We start from the raw sequence: 20384 nt of genomic DNA, 5'->3' as shown, positions 1-20384 counted from the left end.
AAGCAAGAAATATAAATAATAATAACCACAATAATATCCTTCGATTTTAAAAGGACTGATTTTAGCATCCAGTAAGACTCTGGACCTTCTACTCAAACATTAGGCTACAAAGTTCCACCCTACAGTGGCCAGACCTCAACTTTCAAGTCACATTCTTGTTCCAAGGAACTATTCTGCCAACATAATATTTATATTCAACAATCAAATCTTACCGACTCACTCGTTTTTGGTGACTCAATTCCCAAATCAAGTTGTTGCAGTGAAAACCCCTGAAGCTGTGATTTCCTTTCTGAAATAAAACATAAAACACAATGGAAGAGTTACTAATGTTGGGGCTGGAGTAATAGCACTGTGGTTAGGGCATTTGCCTTGCATAAGACCAACCCAGGTTCGATTCTCAGAATCCCATATAGTTCCCCAAGCACTGCCAGTGGTAATTTCTGAGTGAATGATCCAGGAGTAACCCCTGAGCATTGCTTGGTGTTATCCAACAAGAATAAAAAAAAAGAATCAGTAATGGAAAGTATTTGAATGACGTCCATTGTGGGGAATGCTATGAGCAGATTGCAAATCCAGAAGGAGGCTTTTTGGTTTTGTTTTTTAACCAGACCTCGTGATACCTGGGAACATATGAGATGTCAGGTTTTCATCTGTGTCTGCCATGTGCAAGGCAACTACCCTTCCTGAGGTATCAGCTCTCTGTCTCAAATCAGTTTTTTATTGTACGCTCATGCATTCACTATGTAAACAGAAAAGCAAAAGACACTTCTTTTTTACTTCTTATTTTTTTGCTTTTTGGGTCACATCTGGCAATTCGCAGGGGTTACTCCAGGCTCTGCACTTAGGAACTGCTCCTGGCAGTGCACAGCAGACCATATGGGATGCTGGGAATTGAACCCGGGTTGGCCACGTGCAAGGCAAGCGCCCTACCTGCTGTATAATTGCTCCAGCCCCACAAATGTTGTGTCTTAGTGGATTAGATAGAACAGCAGGGAAGGCACTTCCCTCACATGAAGATGACAGGGTCTGATCCCTGAATACCATCTAAAGTAACCTCTGAAAACTGCCAGGAATAAGTACTGAAAATTCTGAGCCCTACACCAAAAATAAATTTAATATACTGACAAAACATGCGAATGATCTGAGGGCAAAAATAAGCATGACACAGAGAGAAGAGTGGTAACTAGATTCCCCTGAAAGGGTACACCATCAGTGCAGGCTGTACAAGAGACCAGTGAAGCACAAACAGGGGGCCAATGGCTGTGAATCCCATGAATATTCTACATTACCTGACAGATAAGGAAAAATGATAACAAAGCCAAGAAAGGAAAGCGCAGGATCATTCTATGACAAGCAGTTCGGGAAATTAAGGGCACCGTGAGCGTGAACAGACACCTGTATCCAGGAGCCCGAGGCCTCCATGGTCAGCAGCATGACTCACAAGAACTCAGGCATCCACACACTTCGCAGGGCCTGAGCCACATAGGGTCCTCAGACACTCACCTGCACACATGCCTCTTCTCCCTGGCCTTAGGGCTCCTCCTTCAAGCCAGGAGATCACCGCAGGCTTCACCCCAGAACCCCTGTCCAAATAGAGAAATGATATTGGTGACAAGCCAACACCATATGTCTCAAAAAAAATTAATCTAATTCCTAAAAGAGCTTGAACAGGGGCTAGAGAGATAGCACAGCGGGTAGGGCTTTTGCCTTGCACGCGGCCGACCCGGGTTCAAATCCCAGCATCCCATATGGTCCCCTGAGCACGGCCAGGGGTAATTCCTGAGTGCAGAGCCAGGAGTAACCCCTGTGCATCGCCAGGTGTGACCCAAAAAGCAAAAAAAAAGAGCTTGAACAGAAACTCTGATATCCCCAAATTGGTAGTTATCAGTCACAGAAGTCCCAAGTTTTAATTTCAGTCTGAAATTGTCATGCTGAAGCCCCCCAAAAAGCACAGGAAATGACTCCAAGCACTGAAATACAACAGAAACTAATGGCATGAGTCCCTAAAAAGAAAGTGAACTTATGCTCAGAGCAATAGTCCAGCAGGGCAGGCACCTGATGACGCACAGAGGTTTGATCCCTAGCAACCATAAGGGCCAGGAGCAATGCCACGAGATATTCCCTAATATACAGCCAGAGTGATCCCTGAGCACTCCTGGGTATAGGCCCCTAACATAATCAAAACTGAAAAAAAATAATAAATGAAATTGCAGGCCAGGTACAATAGAACACCTGCCATATAGGTGCTGAACCGGTTTAGTCCACAGCACCCCCATGGGCCCCTGTGGTCGTACAAGAAGTAGATTCATTTAGCAATGGAACGAACTATTCACAGAAAGCTGAGGGATAGTACAGCACGTGTGGGGCTTTCCCATGCTCTTGACTGACCTGGGTAGATCCCCTGAATCCCAGCAGCAAGCCTGACAATTTCCGAGTGTGGCCAAATAACAAAAACAGAAAAAGAGAAAGGAACATATGAAAGTTATCAACATTGCTCACAATAATCCTGGACCATCAGAACCACTGTCCCTGGGGAACACAAAGCCCAGCCCTGCTCCCAGGCTGCTCTCACCGAAGGCCCGAGGTGGTAGCAGGTCTCCAATGGCCCTGAGCACATACGCTGTGGGATAACAACAAATACAATAGAAAACAAAGCGGCATATGGAGTTACACTACACCGGGTCTGGGGACAGTGGGCAGGCCTGTCAATCCCCACTGTCCCATCTGGTCCGGCAAGCACTACCAGCTGCAACATTGAGTGAAGGCCCAGAAGTAACCCAGGAGAATCACTCGTTGTGACCCTCGCATCACCTCACAAAACAAAAGGGAATGCCCTGCCACAGAGGCAGGGATGGGTGGTGGGGTATGGAGTGAGGGGGTGGGAGGGATATTGGGATCATCGGTGGTGGAGAAGGGGTACTGGTGGACGGATGGGTACTCGAGCATTGTATGACTGAAACACAAGTATGAAAATATGTACATCTGTTAACTGTACCCTCACGGTGATTCACTAATTAAAAAAATTTTAAAAAATTAAAAAGGAAAATGTTGCATAGATCAAAAAGTACAGTTACTTTGCAAAGATAATTACTATAAGTGAAACAGATATAAAGTACACAATAATTCCTGTCCTAAAATATAATGATCACTAAATGTTGCTCAAAAGATAAAAATGAAACTTAAGACAGTCTTGCATCCATGCCACCCGATAGGGTCCATGAGATCTGCTAGGAATAACTGAACACTGAGATAGAAGTACTCACAGAGCACTGCTGGTTGTGGCTAAATCCAAATAAAAGGAAACCAACAGACAAGGACAAAGTAGCCTCAAATAGCAGAGAGTCGGAGCAATCAGACCAATCAGGAATTACATCCCAGGACTCCTTCCTGAAACTCAAGAGACAGAGACCCTAGAAACCGGTACGTGCCTGTTACTGCATCATGTCACCACATCGTTCTCCTCCCACCTGGAACAGTGTCAGTGACACGTCACCATTGTCTGCAGCTTATGTCGGGAAATAGCACATAGGTTTCCCCACCCTACTGCCAGGAGCCATGCCTGAGCTAAGATCCAAGAGTGAGCCCTGAGCACTTGCCAGCTATGGACCAAAAACTACAATTAATAATAACAGAAATATAGTGGGTGGGGTTCTTGTCTTGCACGTGTCTACCCAGGTTTGACTGCCGGCATCCCGTGTTTCTCTGAGCACCAAGATGAGTGATCCCTGAGTGCAGAGATAGGAATAACCCCTGAACATTGCCATATGTTCCCTCACCATAAAAAAATCTAAAAATTATGTAAAACAAAGAAATAAGGGTGTGGTGACCAATGGAAATCCTAGATTGCATTATGGTACACCTAGGGGTACATTCTGGAAGTGACCAGCCTACCACCTGCTACATTTGGTTGCACGAACCCCTCTGCTCCAACACAGCCCAGATGCTAGACCCACTTCTGCCAGAGTCTCTTCAGCTCCGCATCTCTCAGGACACAAAAACCTACCGCAGGTGCAGGGAACCCGGGAAAATCAAACGGTCAGCCACACACTCCTGAGTCCCCGGCCAGTGCAGAGGGCAGTGCACTGGGAGAGCACCTGCCGTGCACGGGGCTAACAGGACTGAGCCTGACATTCACAGGACCCTGAGTCCCGCAAGGAGAGTCGCCTGGTGCAGAGCCAGGAGGGACCCTAAACGCTGCGGGATGTCGGTCAAGTATTATGAAACAAAACATTGTTTTAAATTAAATGGGAGACTCGCATCCCCCTTTCCAGGGGAATCAACCCTTTGGCCCCGACTCTATAATCACAATGACGGAAGTGACCCGCAAAGGACCGGCCCTGGAACATTCCTGGGTGACCCCCCGCCCCAGCCCGTGACCCCCGGGGGCTCCTAGTGTCCCTGCAGGAACCAATGGGGAGGCGGCCGCGCATGCCCCGCTGACCTGCCGGGAAACCGGGGAAACTGAGGCTCCCTCTTGTCTCTCTCTGTGGATGGGCCTGAGCGACAGGGCAGCGGGGAGGGCGGGGCATTGTCCAACACCCCATGGGGTCCCCAGACCCCAGGAGGATCCCAAGTGCAGAGCCCGGAGTTGCCCCGAGCCCCGCCGGGCGCGGCCAGGCCTCCCTGGGACTCGCAGCCGCCAGCAGCCCTGAGGTAAGTTCCCTCAGAAACCCCCTCCTCTCCCTGAAGGGCAGGAACGAAAATGGACAAACCTCGGCAGGGCGAGGGGGCCACCCAGGTGGGGCCGCCCCCCCCCCCTCCGCCACGTCACAAAGCCACCCAGCCAGGAGCCCCTGTCCGCCCCGGGATCCCCCTTCCCCTCCTACCCCAGTCCCCATGCCCTGACAATGGCGGCCTAAGGGAAATGCCTCCACCCTCAGACTGGGACTCTGTGATGTCACCCACACTTCCGGTCAGGGTTTTAAAGGGCCAGACTCCAACTATTCCTGACCTGGTACTTTCTGGTCAGGAAATTTGATTTTTTTCCCGTTTCTGATCTTGGATCAAGTGAGCAGGAAATCTGTGGGGTCGGTAATTACCGGATAGACAGAGTATGAAGCCAAAGATTTTATGTTTTCACAAAGGGAATAAAACCCACAAGGATTTCCTTGCAAATACCCACCAGTAAGCACCACAACCCTGACCCCCAACCAACACCACAAAAAAAACAATGCTCAGAAATCACTGGGCATTCGAGTGCCCTAGAACAGATGACTGGTTGAAGAAACTCTGGTACATCTATACAATGGAATACTATGCAGCTGTTAGAAAAAATGAGGTCATGACGTTTGCATATAAGTGGATCAACATGGAAAGTATCATGCTAAGTGAAATGAGTCAGAAAGAGAGAGACAGACATAGAAAGATTGCACTCATCTGTGGAATATAGAATAATAGACTATAAGACTAACACCCAAGAATAGTAGAAATAAGTACCAGGAGGTTGTCACCATGGCTTGGAGGCTGTTCTCTCATTCTGGGCAACTCAGAGAAGGGAACAGCAAGTAAAATGTGGTTGTTGGTCATGTGGGGGAAAGATGATGCGGGCCAAATATAGACTAGAGACTGAACACAATGGCCACTCAACACCTTTATTGCAAACCACAACACCTAATCAGAGAGAGAGAACAAAAGGGAATACCCTGCCATAGTGGCAGTGTGGGGTGGGGGGAGACGGGACTGGGAAGGGTGGGGAGGGATGTTGGGTTTACTGGTGGTGGAGAATGGGCACTGGTGAAGGGATGGGTTATCAAACTTTGTAAGGGAGAAACATGAGCACAATAATGTATAAATCTGTAACTGTACCCTCACGTTGACTCACTAATTAAAAATAAACTATTAATTAAAAAAAAGAAATCACTGGGCGTTAATATCCAGTTCTCATAATGTTTTGTGTTCATTATCCGTTTTGGGGGTGCACGTTCTGTAGTACCGAGCACTTTTCCCTGACTGATCAGGGATCACTCCACACTGGACTCGGGGAACCCTCTGGGGTTTTAACCATGGATCCTGGGTCAGCACCTCCCAACTGAATTGTCCTGATTGTTGTTTACATAGCACTGAACTTCCAATTGTTGCAGGAACTCCAACTGTTCATCTATTCAGTTTACAGGAGTGAGCTAGAAACTAAGTGAATCACATGCCGAGAATTTGTTAAACTAATTTTGTGGCTGACCTAGAATCAGGCTTAGGAATTGGTGAATGGAAAAGTATTACATGTGTAATCAATATTCCTTTATATGGATCTGTGTGTGCTCATAGCCATTGGTGTTCTCAAGCTGCTCCTAGCTCTGTGCTCAGCAACTCTTCAAACAGTGCTCAAGTTCGACTATGTACTGAACTTAACTGGGATCTAAAATGGATCAGCCACATGAACAGAAGGTCCCTTCTCTGCTCTGTAATGAGTAGTCATTTAGTAGTTTGGTAGTGGATGAATTGCACTGTAGCACTGTTGTTCAGTTGCTCATCAATTTGCTCGAGTGGGCACCAGTAATGTCTCCATTGTGAGACTTCTTTTTACTATTTTTGGCATATCAAATATGTCACGTGGAGCTTGCCAGGCTCTGCCGTACTGGCAGGACACTCTCGGTAGCCTACAAGGCTCTCCGAGAGAGACAGAGGAATCGAACCCAGGAAGGCCACATGTAAGGCAAACAATTCATCCAATTGTTCGAGTTGGCACTAGTAACGTCTCTATTGTGAGACTTGTTACTGTTTTGGGTATATCAAATACACCAGTGGTAGCTTGCCAGGCTCTGCCATGTGGGATGGAGGAATCGAAACCAAGTCGGCTGTGTGCAAAGCAAACGCACTGCGTGCTATGCTATCGCTCCAGCAATGTATCAATTTTGCGAGGGGGCATATCAAGCAGTGCTCAGGGATGGGTCCTAGTGGGGTGCTGGGGGCCTTTTGGGTGTTGGGGATGGATCCAGCTTTCTACTTCATACAGAGCCAAGCATCCTCCCCACTGTGCTATCAGTAAGGCCCACCAACCACTTCTTTGAAACATTAACATTTGCACGAACTTTCTACAGAGGCAAACACAGTATTCCATTAGTATGAAGAATAATACAATATATTTAGGTTTTATTTGACTAATGTCAGTGCCCAGTGAGACTAAGGCCCTCCACTCCCCGCATTAGACTCTGGATTTCCTCCTGAGCTGTTTCGGGACCACAGATGTGGTGCAGGGATGGGGACTGGACCCCACATTTCAAGTCACATGCTCGCTCCACTGAGCTATTCCACCAGCATAGAAATATGTCTATTCCACGTGTGAATCTTGCCATTCACTCCTATTTGGTGAACACATTCTCAAGTGAAATTGCAGCAACAACAAATCCTCATGCTGTGGTTTGAGTTCTGAAATCAATCACAGCAATCAAGGTAAGAATTAATCCAATAAAATAAAATAATTAGTCGAATAATCCCTGGGTTGATAGGCCGGGCAGGTGGAGTACATCTCTGTGGTTCTCACAGTCCAAACAGGCCAACAGCAAAGGGAAGGTCCTTTGGGAGGATCGCAGTGAGGAGCCTGACAATCCTCAAACTAATTCTTGGGCTTATGTATTTGACTAGAAGCGGTGACATTTTGGGGAGCATATAGGATACTGGGGATCAAACCCCAGTCGGTCATGAGTAAGACCAGCACCCTCCCCGCTGTACTGTCGCTCCACCCAACTACCTTTGTTATGGGCTCACTCCTTCACTTTTAAACATAAATGTGGAAGAAAATCTCTTAGTGGGTCAGAGAGAGAACAGCAGGTGGGTGTATAGGGAGACAGGGTCCGTTCCTGATCACCGCCCAAAGGAAGGCCTGAGGACCACCAGGAAAAACCTACAGCAACACAAGTCCCCACAACAAAATAAAATGTTCTGGACAGGGTCCAGCAAAGTCCTGTGCTGTCAGAGTCAGGAAGGCCAATCCCTGCCCACCCTCACAGTAGGCCCAGTGCTCAGCCCCACAGCCACTCGCTGCTGCCCGATCCCAGAGCTGGAGGCAATGGTGGCAAAAGGGGCCCCCCAGGATCACACACTCACACAAACGACCCCTGCATCGTAGTGGGGCTCAGAGACTATATGGAATTCCAGATGTAGATAGAAGCTGAGTTGGCCGCTTGTAAGGAAAGCACCCTACTTGCTGTACTATTGCTCTGGCCATTTATTTATTTTTTTAAATTTATTTATTTTTAATTAGAGAATCACCGTGAGGGTACAGTTACAGATTTATACACTTTTGTGCTTATACTTCCCTCATACAAAGTTCGGGAACCCATCCCTTCGCCAGTGCCCATTCTCCACCACCCGTAAACCCAGCGTCCCTCCCACCCTCCCCAATCCCATCTCCCCCCCACCCCACCCTGCCACTGTGGCAGGGCATTCCCTTCTGTTCTCTCTCTCTAATTAGCTGTTGTGGTTTGCAATAAAGGTGTTGAGTGGCCGCTGTGCTCAGTCTCTAGCCCTCATTCAGCCCGCAACTCCCTTCCCCAACATGGCCTTCGACTACAATGTAGTTGGTGATCGCTTCTCTGAGTTGCCCTTTCCCCAGAACGTGAGGCCAGCCTCGAAGCCATGGAGTCAACCTCCTGGTACTTATTTCTACAGTTCTTGGGTGTTAGTCTCCCACTCTGTTATTCTATATACCATAGATGAGTGCAATCTTTCTATGTCTGTCCCTCTCTTTCTGACTCATTTCATTCAGCATGAAACTTTTCATGCCCATCCACTTAACTACAAAATTCTTGACCTCCTTTTTTCTAACAGCTGCATAGTATTCCATTGTATAGATGTACCAAAGTTTCCTCAACCAGTCATCCGTTCTGGGGCATTCGGGTTTTTTCCAGATTCTGGCTATTGTAAACAGTGCTGTGATGAACATACATGTGCAGATGTTGTTTCGATTGTACTTTTTTGCCTCTCTGGGATATATTCCCAGCGGTGGTATTGCTGGGTCAAATGGGAATTCAATATCTAATTTTTTGAGAATCTTCCAAATTGTTTTCCAGAAGGGCTGAACCAGTCGGCATTCCCACCAGCAGTGAAGAAGGGTCCCTTTCTCCCCACATCCTCTCCAACAGCGGTTGCTTTTGTTCTTTTGGATGTGTGCTAGTCTCTGTGGTGTGAGGTGGTATCTCATGGTTGTTTTGATCTGCATCTCTCTGATGATTAGTGATGCAGGGCACTTTTTCATGTGCCTTTTGGCCATTCGTATTTCTTCCTTGGTAAAGTTTCTGTTCATTTCTTCGCCCCATTTTTTGATGGGGTTGGATGTTTTCTTCTTGTAGAGTTCAACCAGTGCTTTATATACCATTGATATCAACCCCTTATCTGATGGGTATTGTGTAAATATCCTTTCCCATTCTGTGGATAGTCTTTGGATTCTGGTCACTGTATCTTTTGCGGTGCAGAAGCTTTTTAGTTTAATGTAGTCCCATTTGTTGATCTCTGTTTTTACTAGATTGCTTAGTCCTGTGTCACCTTTGAAGATACCTTTATCTTCAATATCATGGAGGGTTATGCTGACCTTGTCTTCAATGTACCTTATGGTTTGTGGTCTAATGTTGAGGTCTTTAATCCATTTTGATCTGACTTTTGTGCATGGTGTCAGGTCAAGGTCTAAACCCATTTTTTTGCATGTGGTTGTCCAGTTGTGCCAGCACCATTTGTTAAAGAGGCTTTCCTTGCTCCACTTCACATCTCTTGCTCCCTTATCAAAGATTAGATGATCACACATTTGGGGTTGTGTGTAGGGATATTCCACCCTGTTCCATTGGTCTACGGCTCTGCCTTTGTTCCAGTACCATGCTGTTTTATTTTTTTTATTTTTTGGGGGGGTTTCTGTATTTTAATATTTTATTTTTTATTTTTTTATTATATCACCATGTGGAAAGTTATAAAGTTTTCAGGTTTATGTCTCAGTTATACAATATTCAAACACCATCCCTTCACCAGTGCCCATATTCCACCACCAAAATCCCCAGTATACCCCCCGCCACAACCCCCCCAACTGTATAACTGATGAATTTCACTTCATTTTCTCTCTACCTTGCTTACATTCCATATTGCAAAACAAAACTCACTATTGCTGTTGGAGTTTCCCCCCAATGAAGACAGCCCTACTAAGGAAGCATTTGATAATTGGTTTGTCATTAAAAGATTGTATGTTGTCAGTTTTTAGAAAAGGTCGCGCGGCCGCGTCAGCGTCCGCGCGGCTCGGATGTGTTCCAGTCCCGCAACCCGGAGCCGTGTTAGTTGCTTCTCAGTGTCGCCAGGGCTCCATCCGGAGAAGGTGTGCCTGCTGTACCTCCTCCGTCTGGATCCCTGGTGTTGTTGGCCCGGATTCGCGTCCGGAGCATTTCTCCGGCCGTGTTGCTCACCAGACTGCCTGGCCTCTTCTCTGTTGAAGGTGGGAAGATGGCGCCGAGGGTGGGTCGAGGGCGGGACTTCCAGCGGCCGAGACCATTTGGAGTTTGGGCAGGCGCTGCCCCACTCCAGTGCCCCCCCGCGGCTCGGATGTGTTCCAGGCCTCTTTTCTGTTGAAGGTGGGAAGATGGCCAGTACCATGCTGTTTTAATTGTTACTGCTTTGTAGTAAAGTTTGAGTTTGGGGAGGGTGATGACTCCCATTGTCTTTTTCCCCAGAATTGTTTTAGCTATCCTTGGATGTTTGTTATTCCATATGAATTTTAGGATTGCTTGATCCATTTCTTTGAAGAATGTCATGGGTATACTTATAGGGATCGCGTTTAATCTGTATAATGCTTTAGGGAGTATTGCCATTTTGACAACATTGATTCTCCCTATCCACGAGCAGGGTATATGTTTCCATTTCCTCATGTCCTCTTTGATTTCATGGAGTTTGCTCTGGCCATTTATAATCGAATTATTTTCACCACATCAGTAGTGACCCTGAGCAAAGCTTCCAAAACAACACCACCCACCCCAGAATACAACTATTTCTCTTTAAAAAAAACCCAAAACTTTAACCTCACTACTCACCATAACAGTTAGGGGTCATCTGGTCAGGAGAGGTATTATGCAACTGGACCTTAAGAAGCAGCAATTCTTGACCTAGAAAAAAACGCACAACAGTTGGAATAGAGACAGTAAAGTGTGTAGGAAACTTGCCTACATGCACATACAGCCAAACCAGATCGATCAGCGACATCCCATATGGTCCCCAAAACACCAGCAGCAGGAATTCCCGAGTGCAGAGCCGAGAGTAAACCCTGAGTATCTCCGGGTGTGGTACACAAGCCAAACCCAAACAACACTGAAAACATGTCATTTGCAAACCCCCCCACCAGCAGGGACTCAATGACCGGGTAACCCAGCCCCATCACTACAATCACAGGACAGAAGACAACTGGGTCTCCTGCTGCAGGGGGGCTGGGGCCCTGGCCTTCAAAGTGAATCTAGAGGTTCAACACTAGTGGCACCAGGACCAACGGCTCTGAGACAGGGCCAGCTCAGTCCCATGCTGGGAGGTTCGGGATGGCCAAGCCCTGCCCTCTGCAGGTCCTGAAGCCCCCAGGCCCGAAGCCACCAATCTCAGCCATGCACCCACACGCCGCTGAACCTTTATAGAGCTGGAGGCAATCGTGGCCAAGGGTACCCCCACAATCACCCACTCACGCATGAGACCCCTGCATCCGGGCACAGCCCCCACAACAGCCCCAAAGCCTGTGGGTCCCTCAAAGCCCCCGCCGCGCCTCAGGAACAACCTGGTTATCAGAAACAGGTGAAGACCAAGTGCTAAAGGACGCCCCAAGCTGGCGCAGCCCCACTGCTCACAGTGCAGAGACGGGGAGACGCAGTGTGCTCACAGGACTCCGCTCACTTCAGGTCCCAACATCGCTCTAAGAGAGCTGCATCTGCTGAAATGTGAGGATGCTCTACTGGCAGGTTCCTGAAGGTGGCAGCCTTGCTCACAGTCACCCCAGGGACATCACAGTCACTGCTCCTATGAGCACTGTGGGGAGTAACAACTGAGCACGGAACCAGTGGGACCCAAAGGAGTGACCCTGCTTTTAGGCCAAAATACTAAACATACACCCCCTGCACCCAACAGCCCATGTTCTAGGGAGAAGGAGACACTCCATGTCCAGCATTGACTGAAAGCTGTGTGTGCACATATGAGCCTATAGGACTCTGAGCACAGTTTAGGGTCACTGCACATGCCTCGAAAAGCAGGTAAAAGTGTCTTGAGCCCAAAAGCCCGAGACCCTTTGCTCCATCTCCCTGGAACCGGGGCATGCTCAGAACTGTAAACAGCAGCGAGTGAATGCGGGACTGTGTGAGAGAGCAGGCGAGGATCTCCACAGGGGGAAGGACAAAATGGGAGACGCACCTAACCTGGGACCTGAGTCACTCTAGCTACCAGGTCGCAAATGGGGCCAGCACACCTGGGGGACCCATGATGAGTATCAGGTCAGAATCAAGAGCACAGAGCCAAGAAGGCCTGAGCACCTCCACTGTCGCACAAAAATAAATACAAAAGAAAACACAGCAGCAGGACAGAGTATCAGGACATCAGGTTGGACTGGTGAACCCAATCGTCACACATGGTTCCGCAAGCACTGCCAGGTGCAATGCCGGGGTGCAGAGCCAAGAGTATTCCCATAGTCACTGGTTGTAGCCCTCCAAAGAAAACAAAATACTCAGATGCCAGCCTTTGACCCCCAGCACCCTCTATGGTCCCTGAGACCTGTCAGAACTAATCCTTAAGCACTGAGGTATGAGTACCCTTTACGCTGGGTGTGGTGCAAAAGCCAAATACAACTGACTCAAATGTGGGTTCATACAGAAAATAGCCGGGCCCTCTGACAAGGAGTCATATGGCAGGGTCCTTCCTGAAACATCTCGCAGACATTCAGCCCAGGAAGCATCCTGTCACTGCCTCGCCTCATCTTGTCACTCTCCCCCTACCTGGGGATGGTGTGTTTGATGGCATGGCATCATCTTCTCCTGCCTCTGTTTTTCCCGAGGATCAGAAACCTGGAGAAGTCAGTTGTGAGCACTGGACAGGAGCACAACCACCAGCTCTGACCAAACAAACCCTCAGGCACCAGCTCACAAACCTGCCTGAGGGACACTGCCCGATGATCCTGTCTCCCCAGTACAAGCAAAATGGGTTGGCATCTGTGCTGCCTTTCGGAACACAAGCTCTGGGCTTGGCTACAAGACAGAAAACTCATCCCTGCCTTGGCCTGGGGATTCCTCCCTGTGACCCACAAAAGGTTCTCACAGGCGCAGCCAGGGGCAGATTCCAAGGACAGGAGCTCCTGCGCATCAGCGACAACCAACATCAGGACTGCACCCCCTGCAACCAAAGCCTGAAATGTGGCTCTATAAGGGTAGGGGGTGAGGGGAATCCCTCACTCCCTCTCTGCTGAAAAATAACTTTCTGCAAACGCTCAGGTGCACACACACACATACACACCCTTTACGCACTATACTTTCTACACATACACACACACCCTTTACCTGTAGTACTCACCTCATAGCCAGGGGTCTCAGCAGAGCTTGCAACTTGATGTGAAAAAGCAGAAATTCCTGTTCCAACAGACAGTAAAGCTGTTACGATACTTTCCTTGCTGACACCAGACAATCCTCTGCATCCCCGCAGCCCCCAGAGCACTCCAGGAATAATATCTGAGTGGGGGCCAGAGTAAGCCCTCGGGATATGACAGGGCATAACAGCCCCCCCAAAAATAGCCCACACCAAAAATAGCCCCAAAAGGAAACTGTCATTGGCAAAAGCCAGTCACCTACAGATGCACTGCTCGGGATGCCCCATCCCACCAGGGCAGCCAATAAAAAAGTAGGACAGAAACAGGATCTCTTGCCATTGGGTGTGATTCGACTCTACCCCTCAAAGTGAATCTGGAGATTCTACAGCAGCGAGACTGGGGCCAAGGCTCCAACACGGTCAGCTGGGGGTGTCAGATGGCCAAGGCCCCGCCCTGGGCAAGTCCCTCACCCCCAGGACCGTAGCCCCCGCCCTGAGCCCTGCAACCACCTGCCATTGCCCCATCTCAGAGCTGGAGGCGATTGTAGCTTCAGGAACCCCCAAGATCACACACTCACACCCTCGACCCCTGCACCCCCCAAAGCTCTACCGCGCCTCAGGAACCGACTGGATATCAGGGAACAAGTGAAAAACAAGTGCAAAAGTGCCCGCCAAGCTGGTGGTGACCCTCAGCTCAGTATGGAGATGGGGAGGCGCTGAGCACTCATGAGACTCTGCCCCCATCCTGCCACAAAATCGGACTTCAGATCCCCGCGTGCTCACAGGGTCCCACTTTGTCCTTTACCCAGGTGAACAATGACTCTCACCCGTTTCCAGGAATAGAATCACCAGGAAGGCCCCACTGTGATGTCACTTCCGTTTCAGCAAGCAGCCTTAAAGGTCCAGACTTCAGATGTGCAGAGAACCATTATCCCTACCCAGCTGAATCTGTGGCTCAAGGGGGTGGGCTTGCGTAAAGGGGTGGAGAGGGAGCTGCTGGAGTGGTCTGTCACACAGCGGGGGCTAGTGGGGATTAAGGAGTATCCTCTGGTCTTGTGCTGGGCAAACAATGAACCAATGCTCTCACACAGTCCATCAGGAGAAATGCAAAAGGGGCTCATTCAAAGGAAAACAGGCAGATAGGAAGCGTGTGGGGCACGGGACAATGAGTTTCTGGGGAAGTCATCTATCAAGGTGGGTTGAAAGCAGTGACCCCCAAGTCAGCCCTGAATATGCAGAGAGGAACTGGCCACGCAGTAGCCCAGAGACCTGGAAAGACACTGGAACAGGAAGGAGCAAGGGCTGGTAAGACATCAGAGAGCACTGTCCAGTCAACACTCTACCCCTTGATAAAACACAAGTAGTAGATTCTTTTCTCCAAGGAAAACCCAGGAGGCAGTTCCAGAACAAAATTATAAACACAGAGAGAGAGTACAGTGCGCTGCCACCTGCTGTGAACTTCGTCGACGTGAATTCCATTCCTGGCATCCAAAATGGGGTCCGAGCACCACCTTGAGTGACCCTTAAGAATTACCAGGTGTGCCACCAAATGAAAATATATAACTAAGCATATAAAACGGGGCACGTGGACCAACCCCAGAATGGACGCATACGTGAAGCTAACAGTCAGTAAAACATACTTGTAATTTTGTGTCCTTGCCTGGCATTTTGGACAGATCTCAATGGTGTTTTCCATTTTGGTGAATATTAGATTGCTGGAACTTTACTGCTTCCAAGCAAAAGTCTGACCTTTCTTTTTCTCCCCTCACTACTGCTGAATTGAGGTCAGTGGAACCCAGGTATACCCTTTATTACTAGTAATCATAGTTACGTGGAATTTCCTACTGAGATGGGGGTGGATGTTGGTGAATCTCTCATGTTCCCACCCTTTGTAAAACATCTGATTCAGGGGCCTCTGGATCATATCAAAAACCAGCAAATGTCTTTCTATGCACAGTAAAGTCCATGTAAAGTGTCTCTATCCACCCTATTAAAGAAACTTGTCAAGGCCATTCTGCTTACTTAATACTTTATGAAGTTTTTCCCTTAATGGTTTTCTAAATCTAAGAAAACCTGAATATAGAGAGTGCAGAGATGCTGCAGCAGGTAAGGTGCTTCCCTGCACACAGCTGATGTGACACCAACCCCAGGGACCCATAAGTTTCCCTGAGTCCACCCCAAACGTGGATTGCTGACCTCAGAGGCAGGATGATGTCCTGAGCACAGCTCAGTGAATCTCCCAAGAGCATACTAGTAGAGGGCCTGAAGAATGGAGATTTGCCATTTTTCTAATTTCAAAGGGTGAAGACTGAAAAATTGCCTTTTCAAGTTCCTTACATATATAAAGCTTCTCTCCATTATAAGTTCTCAGATGCAGAGTAAAGCCTGAGTACAGAGTGAAGGCTTTCCCACATGATTGACATTGATGAGGTTTCTATCCACACTGAATATGCCAAGTAAATTATGAGGACAGACTGAAGGTTTTCCCACCTGTCTGACAGCCTGCAGATTCTCCCCACAATGAATTTCCCAGTGCTTAGCAACCTTTAGAGACTGAGAAAAGGCCTTCTGACATTCCTTAAAAACAAAAGGTTTCTCTCCAGTATGCATTTTCTTCTGCCTAGAGAAGGCTAAAAGAATGAAGGAAGGCTGTCCCACACTCCTCACATAGATAAGGGCTCTCTCCAGTACAAATCCTCTTATGCACAGAAAGGCCTAAGGGTAGAGTGAAAGTCTTCCCACATAGCAGACACTGATCCAGTTCCTCTCCACTGTTTAGTAAGATCCCCAGAGTGATAGAAGACATTTCCACATGGTGTACAAACATAAAGTTTCTCTCCAGTATGTATTTTACTATGACTAGAAAGACTTGAGGAAAGACCAAACACCTTCCCACATTCTTAATATACAAAAAGTTTCACTCCAGCATGAAATGTCCTATCCTGATGAAGCCTGGATGTGCGAATGAAGGCCTTCCCACACTCCTGACATATATAAGTCTTCCCTCCAGAATGAGTTTTCATATGCACAGTAAGGCTGAGGACAGAGTATTCTCACATATATAAGGTTTTTTAAAGGATAAGTTTCCCTATGATTCAAAAGGTCTGAGAAACTGAAAAAGGTTTTATCCCAGAATGCCCTGACCCCACAGAAATGAATGTTCAGTTTAGTTCCAAGGAAAAGGCTACAGGTGAACACCTTGTGTCCATGATAAAACCCTAGAAAATACAGAAAAGGAATGAACAGGGCTAGAGTGATAGTACAGTAGCTAGGGCTTTTGCCTTGCACATAGCTGACCCAGGTTCGATTCCCTGCATCGCACATGGTCCCCTGAGCACCTCCACAGGTAATTCCTGAGTTCAGAGCCAGGATTGACCCGTGTGCATCGCCAGGTTGACCCAAAAAGCAAAAAAAAATGGGAATATAAAAATCACCATTTTCGGGGGCTGGAGCGTTAGGACAGCGGGTAGGGCATTTGCCTTGCACGTGGCCAACCCGAGTTCGATTCCCAGCATCCCATATGGTCCCCTGAGCACCGCAAGGAGTGATTCCTGAGTGCAGATCCAGGAGTAACTCCTGTGCATCGCCAGGTGTGACACAAAAAGCAAAAAAAAAAAATCTCCATTTTCTATATGCCCAGATTGGAGCCTATCAGAGTCACAGTACCCAGAGATTTACTGAGTCATACTGAAGACTCCCAAGAATCATTAGAAGTGAACCCGCGCAGTAAAGTAGCATGGTATCTGATGGGGTGAGATCAAAAGCAAAGAACTCCTTGGACCCAGAGCAATAGTACAGCAGGTAGGGTGTTTGCCTTGCATGTACCTGACACAGGTTCAAACCCAAGTATTCCATATGGTCCCTTGATGAACACCAGATATAATTCCTAAGTACAGAGCCAGGAACAATACTGAGCATAGCCAGGTATGACCCAAAATGCCAAGAAAGAAAAATAGAAAAGAAAATGAACATTTCACTGGAATGATAGTACAATGGGGCAGGCACATACTTGATATACAAACATGGATTTCATCCTTGGCATCCGTATGGCTCTGGAGCACTGCAGGGAGAAATTCCCAAACATATACTCAGGAGTAATCTGCATATTTCCAGGTGTAGCCCCCAAACCAAATAGAAAAAATATGACAAAATAATAAATGAAGTTGCAAGCCTGGTGCAGTGGTATAGTGGGCAAGGCACCAGCCTCGTAAGATGCAGACCGGGTTAATCCACAGAACCCCCATGGACCCCTGAGCACTGCCAGAAGTGATCCTTCAGCACAGAGCTAGGAGAAATGTGGATGTGAGCGCTGAATCAAAACCAAAAGGAAAAACTAAAATGAACACACTCAAGTGAAGGGTAGCACAAGAACTATACTAATTCAGGAATAGGAGGGAGTTACTTAGAGGAACTTGAGGGACAGTATGGGACATAGGGTGCTTGCCTTGCATGTGTCCAACTCGAGTCAATCCCCTAAATCCCATTTGATTTATATTTTTTGCTTTTTTGGTCACATTAAGCGATGCTAAGGGGTTGTTCCTGATTCTACATCCAGGAATTTATCCTGCCGGTGCTTCTGGGACCATATAGGATGCTGGGAATCAAACTCTGGTTGGCTGCATGCAAGGCAAAAGCCCTATCCACTGTGCTATCACTCTAGCCCCACTTGAATACCATTTGGACCACAACGTCCAGCAAACGGGTTCCCTGAGGACAGAGCCAGGAGTAACCCCTGAGTACCTACAGGTTTGGCCCAATAAGAAAAACAGAAAGAAAAGAGAGGAACACAAGAAATAGTGGTCTGTACAGCTGTCAAACAACCTGTCCATCAGAATCCCAGTCCTTTCTGAACTCACAGGAGCCCCAGTGGATCTTCCAGGAAAGTCGGCCACACAGGGCTCCCAGCGACAGCCTGCAGGTGCTGGCAGGTCTTATAGCATCAAGTCTCCGTAGAGCTTCCTCTGAAGGTAGCGTGCAGGCACGTTCTTCTTTGGGGGTGAAGCTTACGGCCACATCAAGGAACATTCTGTGTCTGGTACACAAGTGGGCATTAGTAAGGGCCTGTTCCAGCCCGATCTAGGTAGTGAGAATTGGACCCCCAGGGCCATAGAGGGACTCAGGGCCAACAGTCTCAGGAAAAACCATATTACATGTGCAACTCTGGTGGATGGGCCCAGAGATCACACTAAGGTAGCTGGATTGGGTAAAATGTGAGGGCGCTATACTAGAAGGTTTCAAGCGAGAGTTGCACATTAAAACCCCAGGCTCAGTCCCAGCACCACTGTTCCAGTGAGCACTATAGAGAGGAACATCTGAGCACAGACCAAGCAGGACCCCAAATGTGATGCTGGGTTGAAACCAAAAACACTAAGCACACACAACATGCATGCCACAGCCCCTGATCACTAGGGAGAAAACAGGACACTCAATGTCCAGTGAGTGACTCAAAGCTGTACAAGGACATGTGTGCCTTAGGATTCTGAACTAAGGGTTCAGGGCTGCCCTCAATCCCTCTCAAAGCAGGGAAGCGTCTTAGTCTCGAAGCCTTCTGCAGGCTGGAGAGACCCTTTGCTCCAGCTCCCTGGAACCAGCACATGCCCAGAACTGCGCACACAGCAGTAAGGGAACGTGAGATTGTGTGACTGCGCAGGCAGAGGCTCTCCAGAGTGGGAAGGACAAAATAGGGGAAACACAGGTACTGGAACCCGAGTCACTGCAGTTTCCAGGGTGCAAATGGAGTCAGCACATCTAGAAGCCCCTACCACTGGTCAGGGAGAATCGGTAGCACAGAGCCATGAAGAACTTGTGAGCACCTCCCCTGTGGGACAAAAAATAAGAAAAGAAGCAGAGTAGCAGGCTGGAGAAACAGGACAGCAGGCTCAGGGAGAGTGGGTAGGGCGGGCAATCCCCACTTTCCCATCTTGTCCCCCAAGCACTGCAGGTGCAATGTTGAGTATTAAGCCAGAAGTGACCCCCCGAGAATCATAGGGTATGACCCTCCCATCAACTCACCACACCTAACCTCACCTTACCTCAGAAAACAAACCTGAACAAATCAGCCTATTTTTCCGGTACATCAAAAGATTCCCAAGACCTGGCATGGGGGATGCTTGAGCACTGAGCATCATTGAGCATCCCTGGGTATGGCCCCCAAACACTGTCACTGTCACTGTAAATGTCATCCCGTTGATCATCGATTTGTTCGAGCAGACACCAGTAACATCTCTCATTGAGAGACTTATTGTTTGTTTTTGGCATATACGATATGCACAGGTAGCTTACCAGTCTCTGCCACTCGGGCTCAATACTCTCGGTAGCTTGCCGGGCTCTTCGAGAGGGGTGGAAGAATCGATCTCGTGTCAGCCATGTGAATGGTGAACGCCCAACTGCTGCGCTATCGCTCCAGCCCCCAAATACAAATTCAACAAAACGAACAGGAACAAAGATGTCGTCAAACACCACAGCATGGGGCAGTTGGACGATAAATCAGAGCTGTGAGAGCATCAGAGAGGGAACCACCACAGGGCCCTAACCAGAACTCCGTGCCCTGGCACAAGAATGTCCTGACTGGCCTCACCCTTCAGCACATGCTCACAGACCCACCCAGAGGAGACATTGTCAGATGCTCCTTCGTATCCAGGGGATGCAGAAATGGGTTGGCATCTGGGCTACCCATGGTGAAGACAGGAGCAGCTGAGCTGCTGTCCCATCCCTCAGGTGCCTTTGATCCACTCTAACTGAAAATACTATAATATCTAAACAGAAGTCTTGTACTACAGATGAAAATTAGGTCTGGAGCAGAGTGACAACATATCAGGGAGGGCATTTGTATTGCACGTGGCTGACTCCGGTTTGATCTCCCGCCACCTCATAGG

Source organism: Sorex araneus, chromosome X (assembly GCF_027595985.1).
Source record: "Sorex araneus isolate mSorAra2 chromosome X, mSorAra2.pri, whole genome shotgun sequence".
Lineage (NCBI taxonomy): Eukaryota > Metazoa > Chordata > Mammalia > Eulipotyphla > Soricidae > Sorex > Sorex araneus.
This window is presented reverse-complemented; position numbering follows the sequence as displayed.